Here is a 21,655-nt window from a genome sequence, read left to right on the forward strand (position 1 = left end):
CCGCAGAAAACTCATGGCAGGGGGTCCAGAAATCTGGACATGAGGCCCAAATGTGACTTAGCTACCTGTGCAGCACTGAAAAAGCCATGGTACCTTTCCTCATCTGTCAAATAGGGGCATAAATGCCCATCTTAGCTAGCCTACAGGTGGCTCTGGGGAAATGTATGTCAGGTATAGTCAATCTGCATTATTTACCGTAGTCATGTTCTATAAAACTGTTGCAAACACTGAACTGGTGAATACTGAACCATTGCTCCTAAGGGAAATACGGGGTTGCATTGCTGTGAGCCTCTGATCACATTTTCATCAACCAATCAATATATAAACTTGGTTTATGTGTGTTTATTTTAAAGGCACCTTATTTACTATATATTGTTGATTCATTAACATTGAACTCACAGCCAACAGCACTATAAGTCATGCCTGAATGAAGCTTATCTAACATACTTATTTTCTCAGTAAGGCAGACCTTATAAAAGCTTCTTGAGCTTAGGAACACTTGGACAGCATTTCAGCACTATGCTTGGGTGCCATTTCAAACAGCAAAATCACCAACAAAATGCACAAAAATGTGACAAACATGGCACCAAATGTACCACAAAAAGGACACTTGTTTATAGTATGAGAGCTGAAATTTAAAAAAAGGCAGAGAATCAGCTTGTCAACCTCGGCTGGGAACATGCATGTCAGAATAAAAGTTTCATCACTCTGCACACATCTGTGAATGACCATGAAAGCACGTGAATACTGGTTTGGGGGTCATGGATAAACTTCAGCAGTAGGAGAACTTGAAAGTACAAAATTCACGAATAGTGAGAATATGTAAGTTTTACGAATTTGGGTGTTAGTAAGAAAATGATGACAAGTAATTCACAAGGGAAGGTAACAAAAATGGCGAGTGAACAACATATGGGAAGATGTTCAACATCACCACACACTGAGGAAATGAGTATTGAGATCAAAATGCAATACTGCTACACATCTACCAAAATGTCCAAAATGTGAAAGACTGATGATATTAAATGTTGTCCAAGATGTGGAACAATGAGCACTCCGTGTACTGCGGAGCCATTTTTGAACCCTATTTCACAGAATATATGGAAGTTGAATGTGGGCCAATGATATGGCCCAAGAATCCCACTCCCAGACATGTACTCAGCAGAAATGTATACACGTTTACCAAGTTACATGTGTATGAGGCAGCTATCTGATCACCTAAGGGTAGTCAGAAACTAAATGTTCATCTGGTAGAATTAAAAAACAACAACCACAACGAAATATAATCTAAGTGCAAGAATGGAAAGTCTGCAGCTATCCTCAATAATACGGAATCGTTTCATAAGCATAATTTTGAGCCAAAGAAGATAGACATAAAGAGAGTGTATGCTGTATAATTCCATTTACATAAAGTTCAAAACCAGGCATCACCTCTATATATAGTTTTAGAACTAAGATGAGTGTTTACTCTTGGGGTAACAATGACTGAAGTGGGCATGAGGCTCCTTCAAGGAGGCTGGTGACCCTCTCTTACTTGATCTAGGTGTTATACAGACAGCATCCTCAGTTTCTGAACATTTATTGAACTGCATACTCATGAGCTGTGCACTTCCCTCCATGTGCTTTATACTTCCATAAAAGTTAAAAAATAATTTGAAGTGGAGATAGAGACAAAACACTTATTGAACGCCTACTATGGGTCAAGCATTTTATTGTCTTCTTAATTCTTGTAACCTTTAATTCTTGTAATTCTTCATAGCCTGCCTAATAATAAAAATCACTGATAACACTTCTTAAAGTTAGAAAATCACCAAATCCCATGCCAGGTCTAGGGGAAAATATGGACATCAGTCTTTTAAATAGGTGATTTTACATTCAGCCAAGTTTGACATATGTTGATTGGTATGTGTATGGAGAAGTGAGATTTAATGCAGTGTCTAACGTATAATATGAACTCAAAAAATCACAGCTCTTCTTTTTTTTTTTTTATTTTCAGGTGCAGTTTTCTCCATGTTATAGTTGAAGGACTGAGGAGCAAAGAGGGAAAATGACTTCACCTAAGGTTATAGCCAGAAACAAATGTTTTATGTGAGTTATCTCACTTTATGCTAATAACCACTCAGGGGAGTAGATTCCATTATGTTCACCTTACCCAGGAGCAAACTGTAGCTTGGGAAATGAAAGTAACTTGCCCAGGGATATTTAGCTAGGGAACAGGGGAGCCAGGTCAATCTAACACATGGAACCATGATCCATTCAATTCTCAAAGTTCTGCCGCAGGTTAGGAAAGGAAGAAGAAAGGGAAATTCAGGAGCACAGAAGACAGACTTTATTATTTTTACACATCGTGTGCTTGGTGTTTAACATAAAGTCTATTTGCTACTCAGCATCTCCTTTGAACAATTAGGGCAGGATGCAGACTTTCTCAGTTCCAACTGTAAACAGAACATCAGGGACGGAGTGGGCTGATGGCATGCTTGGTTGATATGCTCTGTGCCTAGGCTGGTTGTAATCTGTGCCATTTATCTTCACAAATAACATACCTTCTTTGGGCTGCTGTCACAACTTGGGGGAAATTTGAAGCTAAAAGGCAGCCCCACCAGGGATCTGGGGAAATTCTTTCATTGTTTTGGAAGGTAGCACTTGGGAAGTCCCAGTCTGAAACTTTTTCTTAGCTAAGTAATATCTCTGGGAGTTGAGATGGTAGCTAGAATCTGTTTTGCAATGTCCAATGGCATGATCATTGTTATACTATTATTGTCAAAGAGCGAGAATGTTTCTGTCTCAGGCTAGAGTGATGATGATATTTTCTGTCCCTTTGTGCTCATAGAGTAATCTTCAATTTCATTGCCTACCACTTTTTACTAGTTCACTGTCATTGCTTAAGAAGCAGGGCCATGTTTTAGTATTGGGCAAGGTCTTTATACCTTAAAGACAAGAAGCAGGCACTGACCTACATTTTTTCACCTCAGGTACTTATGTGTCATCCATTTCTACTAGTCTGTGCTCATCTATTTGAAAGGACCAGGACTTGCTCCTTGAGTGGGAGGCCAAGAAATCTCTACACTATTCTTGGTGGTATGTTTCAGAGGTCTAGACACAGGCTGCACAGTTTAGGCCATCTTACCACTAGAGGCCGCAGGAAAATGTATTCTCTCTCATCTATCTTGCTCCTGTTTTCCTATGACACTGGTGGATATGATTTTAACTTAATTTTTATGACATTGCAAGAACAAGATCTTGACCTTAAATAAAGCATCAGGGGGAAGGAGCTAGATGCTCCCATGTAAGATTCCTGGTTAAACTAAAGTCTCTAGTCCAGTTTTCACTAAGAAAGTCGTAAATGGTTTTTAGCTTGCTTAGTGCTTGTGTGCATATAATCCCCCAGCCTGACGACCCTCTGTAGTTTGCCCATATTCCACCATCATCATGATCACCTCCTTTTCACTGTAATTATCTTTCTTCTCAAAACATGGGAAAGCCTTGACCACCACTGGCTAAAAACCTTGATCACCACTGACTGATATCTTACCATGGTGGCAGCATTCTGCTTGGTACATTGAGTGGTTCCCAGAGGCACAGAGATGACTGACATATTCCAGTCTCCACCCTGCCCTCCTCCTGGGGGATCTTTCACAAGGTACACCTGACCATGTTTATTACAGTTCTGGATGAAACAGGAGATGACAAAGAACTCTCAGGGCTTATTCAACCTCTCCTTCCCTGCGGGGTCCTAAACAGAGAGAGGTCCTGAGCATTCAGCTAGGGAAGTGGAAAACCAACCAGACCTGGTGTTGGAAAAACCAACTGCAGACATTTTTTTCTAACATTCTGGCTTTGATCAAATATTGCAATTTTGCTCCAAGCAATTTTGCTCCTGATCATTTAACTCACATGTGGTGGCGAAAGGTACATTAATCGATCATGTTTTAAATTCATTGACATTCAGCCCAAACATTCTGGCCTTGTAAGAACAGTCCAATTTCCCAATGCCTGCAGGCGGTTGCTAAGCTGTTGCCCTGTGCATCAGAGAGAGGAAAAATCTCCCTTTGCAGAAAAGACAGAAGTTCCTAAATCAAGAGGATGGGAAGGAGAAGGAGGAAGAGGAGGAGGAGGGGAAGGAGGCAGGGGAGGCAGAAAGAGTTGAAAATCCTTCTGTGCCCTTGCTCAGCTTTTCCATTCCAAAATTAGGAAGGAAGGCACCTGGCTGAGGGGTGAGGGGATAAGTGGAACCAAGACAAGTTTATAATTAAGGGCAAGGTGGCACAAAGAATAGAACACTGGCTTTGGAACCAGGCAGACTGAAATTGCCACTAATCTGCGTGTCACTTGGAACATATTTCCTCACTTCTCAGTTTTCTCAGCTATAAAATGGGGATAAAATCTTGACCTTTCAAAGATTGCTTTATGGATTATAGGAACTATCCCTATATAGATGCTACCGCATTGATTTGCTTTCAACAAAAGACAACTACTAGTATCCTTTAATTCTAGATATCGAATAGATTCAAAGATGAAAGATAAGGAGAACACGTACCTGGTCCCCTAGATGCTCATTCTGTAGCAAATGAGATGTGATGTCACCTGGTTATTCTACTAAAGCAACATGATTAGAAATCCATGTTTGATTACAGCATCATAATTATTTCTGTCCTCTAAGTAGAAAGCTTGAGGTAATCTCAACTCTTTTCCATCTCTCTATCCCCAATCTGATAGTCGCTGAATCCTACCACTCTCATTGGTAAAATGTTTCGCAAATCAAACCTCTTATTTCTCTCTGTTCTTCCTGCCCTCACCATAGTTCTGGACACAATTCTCTGTACCCCAGGCTGCTGCAGTTCTTTCTGACTAATCTCCTGTAATCTTTCTCTAATTTATTTTCTGAGTAAGTTATCTTTTTGACGCAGTTCAAATTCTAATGGACATTTGTCCTATATCATCTACTAAACAGAGTTTTATTGTTTGTCTTAGTAATCAGGATTGTCAGCATTTTGGTTCCAGCCCCCCTTCACTGGTGATTTTCAAGCAGGGATGATTTTGCTCCCAGGGGACAGTTTTGATTGTCAAAAATTGGGAGGGGGGGTATGCTACTGGTATTCAGTGAGTAGAGGTCAAGAATGCTTTTGAGGGGCACCTGGGTGGCTCAGTCGGTTGGGCGTCCGACTTCGGCTCAGGTCATGATCTCACGGTTCGCGGGTTCGAGCCCCGCATCAGGCTCTGTGCTGACAGCTCAGAGCCTGGAGCCTGCTTCAGATTCTGTGTCTCCCTCTCTCTCTGACCCTCCCTCATTCATGCTCTGTCTCTCTCTGTCTCAAAAATAAATAAACATTAAAAAAAATTAAAGAAAAAAAGAATGCTTTTGAAATCCTACAATGCACAGGACAACCACCCACAACACAGAAGCATCTGGCCCCAAAAGTCAATAATGTCAAGCTGAAGAAAACTTGCCTGATGGCTGAGGTGATCAGAGTCAGGCTGGAAACAGAAAAACTAAATGCTCAGTTGCTATTACTAGTCAACAGATAGGACACTGGGAGGAAGCAGGATGGATTGTGGGCCAAGTGGATGGGTTCAAGAATGAGTGTGCCCTCTATGACGTGCTTTGATCCACAGCAGGAAATGGGCATGGGTGACAAAGGAATTGGGCTGCCCTGGACCGCTGGGTCTGGAATGACCTTACAAGGAACACTGGGGTGGTCTGCATGTGAGTTTGTTGGGTTTGGGGATGAAGAGGAATGTGGCGTTTTCTCTGGGGCGACACCTCCACTTTCATTTTCTGTTAAGAAAGCACATGTGGTAAACAGGTTAATCATCTCTCCCAGAAGTTGGGAGAGAGATTTGTGATAAGCAAATGCAAAAAATGCGTTGAGATCTGGGACGCCTGGGTGGTTCAGTCAGCTAAGTGTCCGACTGCGGCTCAGGTCATGATCTCACAGTTTGTGGATTCGAGCCCTGCGTCGGGCTCTGTGCTGACAGCACAGAGGCTGGAGCCTGCTTCGGATTCTGTGTCTCCCTCTCTCTCTGCCCCTCTCCCGCTCACACTCTGTCTCACTCTGTCTGTCAAAAATAAATAAATGTAATTAAAAAAAATTTTTTTTAAAAATGCGTTAAGATGATTTCTGGGACTGCAAATTTGTAACATCAAAATATAAGATCAAATTAACCTCAGTAACAGAAATTCAACAATAGCAATGATGACAATACAAACAATTATGATAGTGGTTTAGATTAATGTATCACTTTTAACCTGAAGAGTTAGGAAATAAAGGAATCTGAATTAAGTTTCTATAGTGACATAAGAAAGTGTGTGATAAAATGTTTAGTGATGCTATTTTCAGATAAAATATAAATTTCTAAAGTTCCAGATGCAAGGCAGGAGAAAGTTTTTTTTTTTCCAATAAGCCACCAAGTGTGAGTTAATTTTGAAAGGAAAATTTAATGCTAAGATTTATGCAACAAAGATACGGAGAGGGCCACAGACACATACCTTCCCAGTATGTGAATAAGCAGAGGTGAATTTCTTAGGTTGTTGCGGCTGAGTTGTGCTTCCATTAGGACCTCTGTGAGGTGACATACATAATTAATCACTAATATTATTATTAATATCTCTTAATATAGAAGATGGGTCCTTGTGTATCTAAATTGCACCCCGCTTCAGATGTTACCTAATTAAAAAACTGAGGCCAACAGTCAGAGAGAAATATTAATGGCATGCAATTTAGTTTAAATCTCAGTTCACAAAGAGATCTCAAAAATAATTGTATGTTTTCCATGAGGAATACCTGTTATGCAAAAACCATTTCAGGGCCAACTCCCTTGCTCTTCAGATCAAATAAATGTCTGTTCTATATTACCATGCTTATTTGATCTCAGGTTGTCAATAAGACCATTAGAGAACATTCAGCTTTGGAGACTGGAGGGAACAGTAAAAATACCAGTGTAAATTACAGGGTGAAACAAGGAATTTATTTTTAACCTCATGGAGGATTGGACTTTAATGAGACACTACTTTAGGTCTGAAATGAAAGGTTTGCAGCAAGAAAAAAGGAAAGTTGAATGTGATTACTAACCCAATCTTGTTTTTACAAGATGCTTTCTAAATGACTATATAGCTTACATTTTGGTAATACGGAGCACTTTATATACGCAGCACCTACACATGGGTTATTTCATGTGACATTCATAGCAACCTAGCCATCAGGCAGGACAGAAGTGACCATTCCCACTCTACAGATTCAGAAACAAATCATTTAGAAAAGATAAGTGACTTCCTCAGAGTCACACGGGAAAATACCCCATCTCTTCTCAGCCTTATCTAAAGTAGGATTTTTTTGTTGTTGTTGTTTGCAATAGAAGACTATTACACTCTAAACTTGGTATTTTAAAATCAAATAATATGTGTAAAAGGCATTGTACATTAGGAAAATACTATATGGTATATACATCGTTTCTGAATCTAGGATCTCATTTGCTCCTCACAACAAACCCCCAAGCTAAGTTTTTTTGTTTTTGTTTTTGTTTTTTTAATTTCTGATTTAAAGATGAAGACACTGGGGCTCAAAAAGTTGAAGGGATTTGCCCAAGGTCATCTATTTTTTCTGGGGGGGGGGGCAGGGCTGAAACTCAAGCCCATGTGTTCTGAACCCAAATTCAATGTAATGTTCAATTATTTTGAAATGCAGCTAAAATGTCAGTTAACGGTATTCCTGTGACTATTCGATTTTCAATAAGACACTTGGAACTCCAACGTCTTTAAGGAACCAGCGAGGGGAATCTGTTATCTAGAAATTTCAGGTTCTGCCAGGGATAGAGAAGGACTTCATTTTTATCTAGGTTGCCTTTCCAAGTGCCCTAAACCCCAGTATGTAGACTTAGGATATCCTCACGGAAAAATTGACAAATATGATTACAAATGGAAAGAAACAATTTAAAAAAGTAAACATGCAAAACAAATGTCCACTAAACCATTTTTTTTCCCTGGGAGTCTGGGGCAGGGAGAGGCTATATAGAAGTCATTTATCATTTTAAAGGTGGCTGTGTCCCTTTAAATGCAATCTGTAATGACTTATGACTCCAGCGACCCTTCTTGATTACTGCCTGTTGCCATTCATTATCACCATGGAAACAGCACTGTTGCCAGCTGTGTGCTTGGTGGTGGGGTGGAGGCGGAGCTGTTGACTAGGGACAAGAGGCTAGTACATGCGAGACTGTGGATTTATGGAAGTTTTTTTTTTGCAAGAGCAGAGAAATTGTGGGGACCTGGCTCCCCCCCCCAACAAACACCGCCCCCCCTAGGTGGGGTGTAATCCAGAGGGGAACACCAGAACAGATGGGCTCGGTGCCCTCTTCTCTCTTCGGGAAGAAAATTAGATGAGATCAGAAACACTTCAGTTTGGATGATAATCCACGAGGCAGCAGAAGGCATGAGGAAGGGGCAAACTGTGTGCAAATTTCATTAACACAATTTCTCATGGAGATTCTTCAAGCCTGTGAACCAATCTTCTCAGCTGCCTCATTTCTAAGCCCCTAGTGTATCACATCTCCAAGAGTGACTGCAAAATCCATCCAGCTTCCCCATACCTGTCTCAGTCTTAATTTCATTCTTATCCTCATTCTAATGTGGTTTTCTGCCCCTTTTTTCACTCCTTATATATGCCCCTTAGCTTTTTTTTCCCCTGCTTTCTCTCGTCCCCCTGCATAGCTAATGAACGATCCTAGCGAGATAGACAAGGAATGGAAAGAAACACAATCTATTCTAACCCCTTCCTGTTATAGACAACAAAACTGATCCCCAAAGTGGTTTCAGGAATTCCCCCAAAGCTATCAGAGATTTCTTGGCAGATTCAATGCTAAAACCTAGGTCTCTAAATTCCCAAGTCAGTGCTTCTTTTTAGTACATGGCGTGGCTCTAACCCATTTCCTCCTTGCTTTGCAGGCTAATGCTCTTCCATAAGTTTAGTAGAATTTCAACTCTCTAGGCCAATTATTATTTAGTGCAGAGTAATCCTTGTTTTCATAGAGTATTTCTCTCTGCAGAATTTGGTTTGCTCCAGAGACATTAGAGGGTTTGTTCTCATGAGATACTCAAGATGGAGGGCTCATTTATCTTCCTACTTTATTTAGAGTGAGTCTTAAAGCCCCAGGACATGGAAGGGCTCAAAATGGGTATATAAAAAAAGGGTAGGGGAGCCTGGGTGGCTCAGTTGGTTAAGCGTCTCACTCTTGACATTAGTTCACATCATGATCCCATCAGGCTCCGTGCCGAGTGTGGAGCCTGCTTGGGATTCTCTCTCTCTCTCTCTCTCTCTCTCTCTCTGAGAAAATAAGTAAATATTAAAGAAAAGTCTCAAAAAATCAGAATACGATCACTCTGCACTACTGAACTCTGCCTTGGCTCCAGGCTGCTGGGGAGAATGAGAGACACCATTTCAGAGTTGGCTGCAAAAATGTTTCACACAAACATTATTTGGTTAGCAAAGGGATTTTCTTTTTTACACACAACATGGCATTCAACTTCCAAGAACTCTGGAGAATGCCCACAATTGATGTCTGGTGTTAAGCTGGAAGCAGCTGGTAAAGTAAAAGTACATAGAACTCGAGGGACTGTTGATCTGGACCTCAGTCCTGGCTCTGCAGCTGAGCTCACAACAAAGCCATGACTAAGCCCCTTCCTTCCCTGGACCTCTGTGTCTTTGTGATGTCAGGTTTGGGCCAAGGTTATCCCCTATAAGACCTTTTCCAACTCCAGCCTAATAGTAGCGATAATAGCAGAGGCCCGGAATTGCTACCCTTTATTTTTCCCTACTGTGTATCTCAGGACTTTGCAAGCCTCATTATCTCATTGATGCTTACAGTCTCTCACACAGATAGGTATTCTTTCCCAAATTATAAATAAGGAAAGAGGTTCAAAGAGATTAAGGAACTTGCCTAGGGTAATTAACACATTCATTTAAAATTTTTTTTAATGTTTATTTATTTTTGAGACAGAGAGAGACAGAGCATGAATGAGGGAGGGTCAGAGAGAGGGAGACACAGAATCTGAAATGGGCTCCAGGCTCTGAGCTGTCAGCACAGAGCCCGACGCGGGGCTCGAACCCATGGACTACGAGATCATGACCTGAGCCGAAGTCGGCCTCTTAACCGACTGAGCCACCCAGGCGCCCCTAACATATTCATTTAAACAGCAGAGCTAGGACTCACACCCAGGTCTGTAAGGCCAACACTATGTTACCAAATGACAATGTCTTTGAACATTCTATGATTTTACTATTCTGACATCTTAAAAGCCAAATATTGCCCCACGTTGGGCTCTGCACTGACAGCATGGAGCCTGCTTGGGATTCTCTCTCTCTCTCTCTCTCTCTCTCTGCCCCTTTTCTGCTTGTGTTCTCTCTCTCTTTCAAAATAAATAAATTTTAAAAAAGCTACATATTTATTCCATGAGTGTTTACTAGCTTCCTAATATACGCAACTTTTTTCTTTGTAATATTTTTATTTCACACTTACACAAAGCAATCTCTTTTACCATCTCTCCTGAAGGTAATTTGTCTCTCTTAATGGTACTTTGTTTGATATTAATATAGCCAATCCCGCTTTTGTTTGATTAGCATGGATGTTGTCTCATCCTTTTACTTATAATCTGTTTCAGTCTCTATACCTAAAGCATGTTTCTTGTAGACAGTATATACTTGGGTCTTTTAATTTTATCCATTTGGACAATCTCTGCCTTTGAAATGGAACAGTGAGATGATTTATATTTAATGTAATAACTAATATGATTAGGTTTAAGGCTACTACTTGCTATTTCCTTAATATTTGCCCCTTATGCTCTTTGTTACCTTTTTCCTCTTTTCTGATTTGCTTTGGGTTCAGCAGTTTTCATGATTTCATCTGATCTCTTTTGTTAGCTTATTCGATAAGGCTTTTTGCTGTGTTATTTTAATGTTTGCTTTAGAATTTATACTATAAAGTATCAGAGTTTACTTTCAAAGGACATGATACCACTTCATGTATAGTAGAAGAACCTTAAAATAGTACGCTTCCATTTATCTTTGCTGAACTTCATTCTTTTTTCTCATGCATTTTACTTCTATTTATGTCACAAACTCTAAAATATATACTTTTTGCTTTAAATGGCCAATTATATTTTTAAATTTTAAGACTTTTTTTTTTTAATACAGCTTTAGGTTCACAGCAAAATTGAGAGGAATGAACTATATGCAACCTTTTAAGGAGCTGGAGATACAGTGATGAACAAAAGACAAAACCCCCTGGAGCTCACCGACTATTTTGTGTATGTGGGGAACAGTAATTAGATAATATGCACACAACTTTAGATAGGGATCAGTGCTCTGATAAAAACCAATAGGATGGTGGGATAAAGCCAGTTTAAGTGGCTTCCCTGAGTGGGTGACATACGGGCTGACACCTAAAACATAAGAATGAACCAGCCATTTAATGAGCAAGCTGAGAGAGAAGGACGGCAGGTAGGGAAGAACAAAGACAGAGTCCTGGGAAGGAAAGAGTTTCTTGTGTTTGAGGAAGGGCAAGTAGATTGGGAGACAATGGGGGATGTGTCCTAGGGAGGAAAGAAGAGGGCGCAGGGTGGTTTGGTCAGAAGGTTAGACAGGAGCCAGATGAGTATAGCCTTTAAAGGTGCTGTAAGGTCACGGGGCTCCATTTTGGGTGTGAGGAGACATAAAGAAAATCTACACATATACAACCAAGATGTATGTATGTGAATATACACTCTCTGGAGTAAAAACATGAAGTAGTTTTAATTATTCCTACAACTATCCCAATTTTACTCTGCAGAAATCTCATTAACAACACTTTAGTATTGTTCCTTTACTTCTGAGCCACTTTAAGGTATCAGAACGCCAGCTATTGTATTTAATTCTCTGTCCCAGATGCTTTCATGTTAATGTCAAACTCTCCTTAAGATTTTCATCTTCTCATCTCCCCGCTACAGACTAGACTTATCCAAGTTTCTAGTTCAGGAGCCAGCAAAGTTTTTCTGTAAAGGGACAAAAAGTAAATATTTTAGGCTTTCTAGGCCATATGTTCCCTGTCGCAACTACTCAACTCTGCAGCTCTAGTGTGAAAGAAACCTAGACAATACATAAATGAATGAGTGTGGCTGTATTCCAATAATACTTTATTTATACACACTGAAATTTGAATTTCATATAATTTTCAGATGTCTTGAAATTTTTCTCCTTCTTCTTTTTTCCTAACCTGTCTCATACGCAAAATGGAAATAGGATTTGGCCCACAGGCCATAGTTTTCAGATGCCTGCTCAGGGAATTTGTAGTTAGAAGATGTGTCTGGTGTATGTGGTCTACTCTGGACACAATTCATCCCTGCTGTGTTTTTATGTCTCCTTTCTGGTGAGCCGAACCAGAGGAGATAGAAGTCTTCTATATGCTGACCCATGGTCAGTTAACTGCATTTTCATTGTTGGATTTCACCACTCTTCAAGCTAACATTGAATGGGAGTAGCAGAAACTCTCCATATCCATCCATGTCCCCTCAGTCCATATATTTTTCACGTAAATTGGCTGACTTTTGACTGCCAGCCTCTCTATTCCTTTGCCTGAGGGTTTTCTCTGGCTGCTACAGCCCACTCTTCCTATGCAGAAGGAGCTTGGAAGTGATTGGAAATTAATATTCTTCTGGAGCAGCCCTCAAGCATTCTGCAAGCAATGATTGACAGGAGGAGGTGGATAAAATTTACAGCTCCCCCCTCCTCATGGATAATCCTGGGGCATGTGTTCCATATTGATCCCAGCAGAATTTAGTGACAATTGTCTCAGTGGTAACTTGCTTCATAGCTCATTGTTTATTGGTTGCCTTCCTAACCCCATTTCACTTCCTTACTCCCTTACAGATTTTTTTAGGGATCACCTCTCCAATAACAACTTGAACTTAAATCCTTGTCTCAAGGTCTGGTTCTAGGGGAATCCAAACCAAGATAATGTGCATCTAGACCCTGTGTGTCAGCCAATGCTGACCCTTTTTGGAACACATAATGGGAGCTTTGGAGGTTTCCTATAAGTTTTGTCTGTGAATGGTTAGAAGTGAATGTTGTCTTCAAATATCTGACCTGTATCACAGAGAGGAAAGGTTTTATTTAATCCTATGTATCTCTAGAGGACAAAAATAGGACCATCAACTAAATGTTATGGAAGGTACAGTTCAGATAAGAAAATTAATTTTTATAGTCACAGTTATCATGAACTAACTTGTTCTAACTCATGAGTCAGTGAGCTCCTAATCAATGGCTATATCCACATGAAATTTGGTGGGGGATTTTTTGGTAGGAATACTAAGAAGGAGCCAATCAACTCACTGAGGTTGAACTGGAATATCATTTAAGGTGCCTTCATATTCTTGTGTTCTTCCATATTGGAATTAAATACAGAAATCCTGAAGCTTTGGGCATGGAAAACAAACCAAATGTCAGGAATTGATGCATCACAAAAAGAAACTCTATCCAAACTCTGATGACAGAATTTAGGAAATGGTTCCTTACCCGAAACCTCATAAATCATTTCACAAGATAGCTTCCCAAGTATTTAGAAATTGTTAATGTGGAGAACAGTGACTCTTAGCCCAGTCTGACACCTCTTCATACCCGAAGAGAAATCTATCCAGAGTTGGACAACAATAATCTCCTTTAGGAAGAATTATGGCACTATTATCTTGCCCTCTAGTGTCTTTTTCTCTCCTAACTCTCAGAGAAAACTGTGGGCAAAAAAGTAAAATATTTTATTGCTCTCAAAATCATGTCAAAAATTTATTGGGGTAATTCTCCAGTTGTCACCACCAATTGCAAGCCCTGGTCATGTTCTAAATCTTATTAGTGTCATCCTCACTGAAGGGGCCAGTCTGACTTGGGCACTTGGTCAGCTGGTCTCTCTTATTCCCTAGAGAATGGGATTTTAACATTTCAGTTGGGAACTGGCATGGGTGAGGGAGATTAGAGGTTGACCAAAAAGTTCCAGAAAGAGAATGAATCATTTAGGGTCTTACGGGATGGAGTCCGAGACATTTCAAAGAATTTCAAAGCTAAATCTTGTTTTCAGCTTATAGGGGGAGGGATGGAATAGCACATAAGCCATGGTGCCAGCTGATCAGAGTTTTTGACTCGGTTCTGTTCCTGTTTCACCAAGGCAACAACAGGTAAGTCGCTTCCCTTGTCTGACTTCCCATTTTTCAGCTGTAAAATAAAATACTGGACCGCTAATTGCTAAGTTCTCTTTAGCTTTGAAATTCTGTGATTTATAGCTACATCTGTTATTATTCTTTTCTAAAGTATTTTCCTATATATTCACTCAACAATGTGAGATGAACACACATGAGATATAGATATAGATATAGATATAGATATAGATATAGATAGATACAGATAGATATAGATATAGATATAGATACACACACACACATACACACACATTTATTTATACATGTAAGTTTAGTGTAGATGGTTGTTTTATTCATATAAATATGCACTTACAAATAATACAATCATGTGTGTGCATATGTGCACATACATATATATATACACACATGGACAAATATATGTGTATGTGTAAAAGAAAATAAGAAAGGAGAATGAAGAATATCTAGGGGAGGGATACAATTTCAAAATAAGTTAGGGGCGCCTGGGTGGCTTGGTCGGTTAAGCGTCCAACTTTGGCTCAGGTCATGATCTCATGGTTCGTGAGTTTGAGCCCTGGGTTGGGCTCTGTACTGACAGCTCAGAGCCTGGAGCCTGCCAGATTCTGTGTCTCATTTTCTCTCTGCCCCTCCCTGCCCCCTTGTGCTCTGTCTCTCTCTCAAAAGTAAATAAAGATTTAAAAAATTAAAAAAACATAAGTTAGAAGTGGAGAGAAGAATCACCTCACCTTCATCAGTTGAAGAAAGCTTCCTGATGGAAGTAGAATTTCATTAATTATTTAACCGATAAGTGCTAAAATCTAGATGGGTTGATGGTAATGGGTAGTGCACAGTTATATCATTAGCACAAATAATGTCCTGATACCAGACTTGGGTTTGGGTGGGGCAGGACTTTTAAGCTGGCGTTCAAGTCACCATGACAACAGGCATGGACAGAGTGATTTCATGTGGATTAGAAGACGATCTTGATATTAGATGGGTTTCAGTAGTCTACTTTTGCCAGGCATCTGTTTTCACCCATGTGCTAGGAATACCTGGAAATTAGGGAAATGAATAAGATTTATTAGGAAAAGAAGAGCTGGAAAAATAAGATGCGGTTTCTGCATTCAAGAAGCTGACAATATGGTGAGAAATCAAGACTGAATGAAGGGTTTAATTATTAAAATGTGTACTAAGTTCAGAGAAACATGGAAAATAAACATAAAACGAACAGACAGCGTAAAAAGCTTGATGGCAAGTAGCAGAGACAACCGGGTGAGTCCAGAGACCATAAAGAGTCAATGTTGGTGAAGCACGGAGTGAGGGGAAAATGTGGCTGCAAAATGGGTAGAAACATGCATCTGGGAATCCTCGTAACTGTCGTCAGATGGTGGTGCTATGATTTTCCTTACAGACAAACACTAAGGTTATAGAAGAGTTTTTGACTCGACAAAACAAAGTCAGTGGCAGAACTCGGATTCAAACGCAGGTCTGTCTGACTCAAGAATATATGATGTTAGGCAATTTCTATACTGTCTCCCTTTTGCAGAGCAGTTGGAGAGTGAGTACGAGGAGGAGGGAGGAGGTCATGGATGTAGGAAGGGTCCTGTGGTCCTAACAGAGATTGGCTGATAAAGGAAACACAGACACTGAACGATTAATAGAGAATAACTGTAGGTCTGATAATTTTCTAAAGAATGTGTGAAACCTGACTATGTTTATAGGATGAGGGGAAAGATTCTAAAAGTAAAGGGGTAAGTATAAAGAGAAGGGGTAGGGGCGCCTGGGTGGCGCAGTCGGTCAAGCGTCCGACTTCAGCCAGGTCATGATCTCGCGGTCCGGGAGTTCGAGCCCCGCGTCAGGCTCTGGGCTGATGGCTCAGAGCCTGGAGCCTGTTTCCGATTCTGTGTCTCCCTTTCTCTCTGCCCCTCCCCCGTTCATGCTCTGTCTCTCTCTGTCCCAAAAATAAATAAACGTTGAAAAAAAAAATTAAAAAAAAAGAGAAGGGGTATTATTGACAATGACCTCAAGGCTGGAAGAGAGCAGGGGTTCAAAGGCACAGGCAGGTGCACTTGCTCTTAAATCTCAGTTTTCTCAACTGAAAAAACATGGACAATAAACCCACCACTTAAGAGAGTTGTGTAGATTAAGTGAAATAAACCCTCAGAAGCACTTTGTAAACTGTTAATTACCATGCTAATTATTGGTTCCTTATCTTTAAAAGGATATCCAGAGGAGATGGATTGGTTGGTAAGGGGCCACAAAGAAGCTGGAAGATACCTATTCATGTGGGTGACTAAGTTCTCTAAGCTGCACTTGGCAAGAGATGAATGGACAATGAGGGGATTTAAATCATAACAACTGTGTTTCTTGGGAAACTAAGTGGAGTTGCATGCTTTCTGCCTCTGCCTAGCTCCTGACGAGATAAATCTCACCTGGGAACATTCCATCTGAGGACAGAAGGGGCAGTATACGCTTAGTGAGAAGCAAGGTTGGATTAGTATGCCAGTAAATGTTTAACAACTGGTTCTCCAGGTACAAAAGGCTCTTATCTAATATTTCCTGATGTCCTGAGAAAAATCACTTCCATCATGGCAGATTTCAATCTCCCACTCAAGTGGAGTTGTGAAGAGATGTGCATAGCCAGCCTTGTGAGTCCCATTCCTAGGGATAAAAACAGATTTATGATGGTGGAATGTCTTTGTCCTGCCTTATCTTGTATAGCTAGTCCTGGGGGGTGGAGCAGAGGCAGCTGGTTAAAAACACTGTTACACATGCGAAACACTATCTAGCATATTTCATTTCATTTTCATTGCCCTGTTCCTGACCTCTTTTTTTTTTAATCCAAGTTAGTTAACATACAGAGTAGTATTGGCTTCAGAAGTAGAACCCAGTGATTCATCACTTACATATAACACCCAGTGCTCATCGCAACAAGTGCCCTCCTAAGCCCATCACCCATTTAGCCCATATTTCATTTTTAATCTTGATTCAAATGTTGAGATTACAGATCTCATATTCTTGCTGTTCATTTCTGTTGTAACTTTTAGACACCTCTGATTATTTCTACCCTCGTTCCTGGGAGACATAATCAGAGTTTTCTGTTTTCAATATTGTTCGAGTCTAAGAGGACCTGAAAGATTTATGCTCATGGATTGGAAGAAAAACTATTGTTAAAATTTCTACACTACCCAAAGCAATCTACACATTGAATGCAATCCCTGTCAAGACACCAAGACACCAACAGCATTTTTCACAGAACTACAACAAACAATCCTAAAATTTCTGTGGAACCACAAAAGACTCTGAATACCCAAAGCAATCTTGAAAAAGTAAGGCAAAGTTGGAGGCATCACAATTCTGAACTTCAAGTTACGTTACAAAGATGTAGTAATCAAAACAGTATGGTACTGGCACAAAATAGATACATAGATTGGTGGGACAAAATAGAAAGTCCAGAAATGAATCCATAATTAAATGGTCAATTGATCTTCAACAAAGCAGGAAAGAATATCCAATGGGCAAAAGGATGTCTCTTCAACAAATGGTGTTGGGAAAAGTGGATAGCAACACACAAAAGAATGAAACTGGACCACTGTCTTACACTATACACAAAATGAAATTCAAAATGGATTAAAGATGTAAATATGAGACTTGAAACCATAAAAGTCCTAGCAGAGAATATAGGCAGTAACCTCTTTGACACTGGCTGTAGCAAATTCTTTCTAGATATGTCTCCTGAGGCAAGGGAAATAAAAGAGAAACTATTGGGACTACACCAAAATAAAAAGCTTCTGCACAGCAAAGGAAAACAATCAACAAAACCAAAAGGCAACCTACTGAATGGAGGAAGTTATTGGGAAATGGCATATTCAATAAAGTATCAGTATCCAAAATACACAAAGAACTTCTAAAACTCAACACACAAAAAAATGAATAATCCAACTAAAAATGGGCACAAGACATGAATAGACCTTTTTTCAAAGAAGACATATAGATGCTCAACATCACTTATAATCAGGAAAATGCAAATTAAAAGTACAATGAGATATTACCTTACACTTGTCAGAATGGCTAAACCCAATAACACAAGAAACAACAGGTGTTGGTGAGGAAATGGAGAAAAAGAACCCTCTTACACTGTTGGTGGAAATGAAAATGGTTTATCCACTCTGGTAAAACAATATGGAGGTCTATCAAAAAGTTAAAAATAGAACTAACTAAGATCCAGCAATCACACTACTGGGTGTTTAGCCAAAGAATACAAAAACACTATTTCAAAAGGGAACATGCACCCCAATGTTTATAGCAGTAGTATCTACAATAATCAAATTATGGAAACAGCCCAAGTGTCCATCAATTGATGAATAGGTAAGATACATATAGATATAGAATGGAATATTTTACATATAATGGAATATTGCTCAGCAATGAAAAAGAATAAAATCTTGCCATTTGTAATGACATGGATGGAGCTAGAGAGTATTTTGCTAAGCAAAATAAGTCAGAGAAAGACAAATACCATACGATTTCACTCATATGTTGTGTTTAAGAAACAAAAAAAATGAGCAAAGGGAAAAAAGAAAAAGCAAGAGAGAGTAAGAGAGAGAGAGAGAGAGACCAAGAAACAGACTCTTGACTATGGAGAATAAACCACTGGTTACCAGAAGAGAGGTGTGTGGGGGTTGGGTGAAATAGGTGATGGGAATTAGTGGGTGAACTTGTGATGAGCACTGGGTGATGTATGGAAGTGCTGAATCACCGAATTATATACCTGAAACTAACACTGTACTTCATGTTAGCTAACTGGAATTTAAATAAAAACTTTAAAAAAATATTTATAAAGTTTTTACTCTCAGACCAGGCTTTAAATTTAAGGTGAAAAAAGTTCAAACCATTAACTCGAAACATTAACTTTGTTACTGATAAAGTTGATATTAAGAAAATGATGTGTCCTGCAAGGTAGTAGTCTTTCTAATGCTGAATCCTAGGTTCAGACAGTTTCACACATCCAGTGACAGATCATTTTAGGCCTTTCCTCATTGAAACTTTAGGGCATTAAAAACTGAGAAGACCATGCCTCCCCCTTCTCCTGGAAGTGGTTCATTCCCAAGAGAGAGTTAAGGAAGAGAGAGAAGAGGAGATTGCTTGTGTCCAGGGATGCTTTGTAACCTCAGTAGATAGGCCACTTCTTCTTGTGTAAGAATTAACCCCAATCCTTCTTAAATGCTTCCAAAAAATAAAAGAAGGAAAATTCATTGTGACATGGGTATTATCATGATAACAGAGCCAGACAAAGATATCACAAAGAAGAAAATGAGAGACCTATATTCCTAATGAATACAGACACAAAATTACTCCACAAAATACTAGCAACTAAACCCAGCAGCATATAAAAAGGATTATACACTATAACCAAGTGGAATTAATCTGAATAATGCAAGGTTGGTTCAACATATAAAAAGCAATCAATTTAATACCGATATTACTAAGAATAAAGAGGAAGAAAACCCTACATGATCATCTCAGTAAATGCAGAAAAAGTATTTGACAAAATCCAATATTCTTTCATGATAATAACACTCAGCAAACTAGGGGAGAAAAGCCATCTGCAAAATGCAAATAGAGTTTCCTTCACATGGAAGGAAATATCAGGAAGGAGGAAAAAGTCTCCATCTTTAAAAAAAAAGTGTGAATTTTGTCAATCAGCTTGATTTTCTGACAACTGCTTGAAAGGAGCCACCTGACGGACATGAATGTTGTTAAGGCTGAAAGGAGTAGAGGGAGAATTTTTGAAGCAGACCCGGATAGATTGCAAAGCACAACACAATTATATAGGCATTGGTTTTAAATTACTGTTTATCAACTGTATGATCTTTGGGCATCTTAAGCCTTGTGAGACTCAGTTTTCTCATCTGTAGAATGATTACAGTAATTGTTAGTTCCCAAGAGTTTTAGAAAATCAGGTTCAATATGTATAAAGAGTGTAGCATTGTGTCAGGCTGAGATTAGGCACTCCCTAATGATAATTTTATTGTTATTCATAGTTGTGGGAGCAGGGTAGTAGGATGCAAAGGGGAGTCAGGCTGGCTAAGAGGACACCCACTTAAGAAGTAGATCTGGTTACATATCCTAACAAGATAAAATTGCTGTCTCGAAGAGATATCTGCATCCCCATGTTCATTGCAACATTGTTGACAACAGCCAAGATACGGAAACAACTTAAGTGTCAGTGGAGGGATGGAGAAAATGCAGAATATTAGTCAGCCATTAAAAGTAGGGAATCCTGGGGCGCCTGGGTGGCGCAGTCGGTCAAGCGTCCGACTTCAGCCAGGTCACGATCTCGCGGTCCGTGAGTTCGAGCCCCGCGTCAGGCTCTGGGCGGATGGCTCAGAGCCTGGAGCCTGTTTCCGATTCTGTGTCTCCCTCTCTCTCTGCCCCTCCCCCGTTCATGCTCTGTCTCTCTCTGTCCCAAAAATAAATAAAAACGCTGAAAAAAAATTAAAAAAAAAAAAGTAGGGAATCCTGCCATTTGTGACAACATGGATGAACCTGAGGACATCATGCTAAGTGAAATAAGTTAGAGAAAGACAAATACTGTATGATCTCACTTATATGTGGAATCAAAAAAAAAAAAAACACCCACAAAAAAACACCCACCAAACTCATAGAAACTGAGAGTAGAATGTGGTTGCCAGGGTCTGGATACTAGGGGAAATGAGGGAGTGTTTGTCAAAGGTGGTTACAAAATTCCAGGTATGAGATGGATAAGTTCTGCGGATCTAATTATACCATGGTGACTATAGTTAAAAATACTAAACTGTATACTTGCAAGTGGATGAGAATAGATCTTAAATGTTGTCACCCCCATCACTACAAAAAAAATAAAATAGTAATTATGCGAGGTGAAGGATGTGTCACCTAATCTTATTGTGGTAATCATTTTGCAATACATTTGTGTATTAACTCATCACGTTTGTACACCTTAAACTCACAGAATGTTGTCTCAATTGTATCTCAATGAAGCTGTAAAAGAAAAAAAAAAAAAGAAGAAATGGAGTGGGGCAGCACTCAAAAGAGAAAAAAAAAACTAGAAGTTCTCCGTAGTTTATTCTATGACAGGTTGTACAACGGGTAAGTAATGAATCTGCCTCTGGCTTCCACTTCCTTCATTTGGAAAATAGAGCAGGTGAATTACATGAGCTCCTTGAACTCTAAAGTTCAGTAACTACAAAGTGGTGGTGGCACAGAAGGGAGGGTGGGAGAAGGCCATGTGCAACCTTTTGAATATTGCTGTAGACCTTGTTTGAATACAAGCTCCAGTTTGCTTCCACCAAAGGTAACAAGAGGAAAGAACATCAACATGATGACACTCTTCTTTTTGGCTCTAAAAGGCTTCCAGATTGTGTCTAATTTTAGATCACTTTCTGGAGGCCAAAGAGGTGCCTGTGGACAGCTTGACGATAAATCTTTCAGCACACATAACTCTCCTTGTCA

At 39.6% G+C, this 21,655-nt stretch overlaps 1 long non-coding RNA gene across 2 annotated transcripts in view; it reads right to left on the bottom strand.

Moving 5' to 3' along the window:
• Nucleotides 1–21,655, bottom strand: part of LOC123381807 — a 466,019-nt gene that overhangs the window by 80,731 nt on the left and 363,633 nt on the right. The gene's annotated exons all lie outside the window — the stretch shown is intronic.

Source organism: Felis catus, chromosome D4 (assembly GCF_018350175.1).
Source record: "Felis catus isolate Fca126 chromosome D4, F.catus_Fca126_mat1.0, whole genome shotgun sequence".
In the NCBI taxonomy this organism is placed as follows: Eukaryota; Metazoa; Chordata; class Mammalia; order Carnivora; family Felidae; genus Felis; species Felis catus.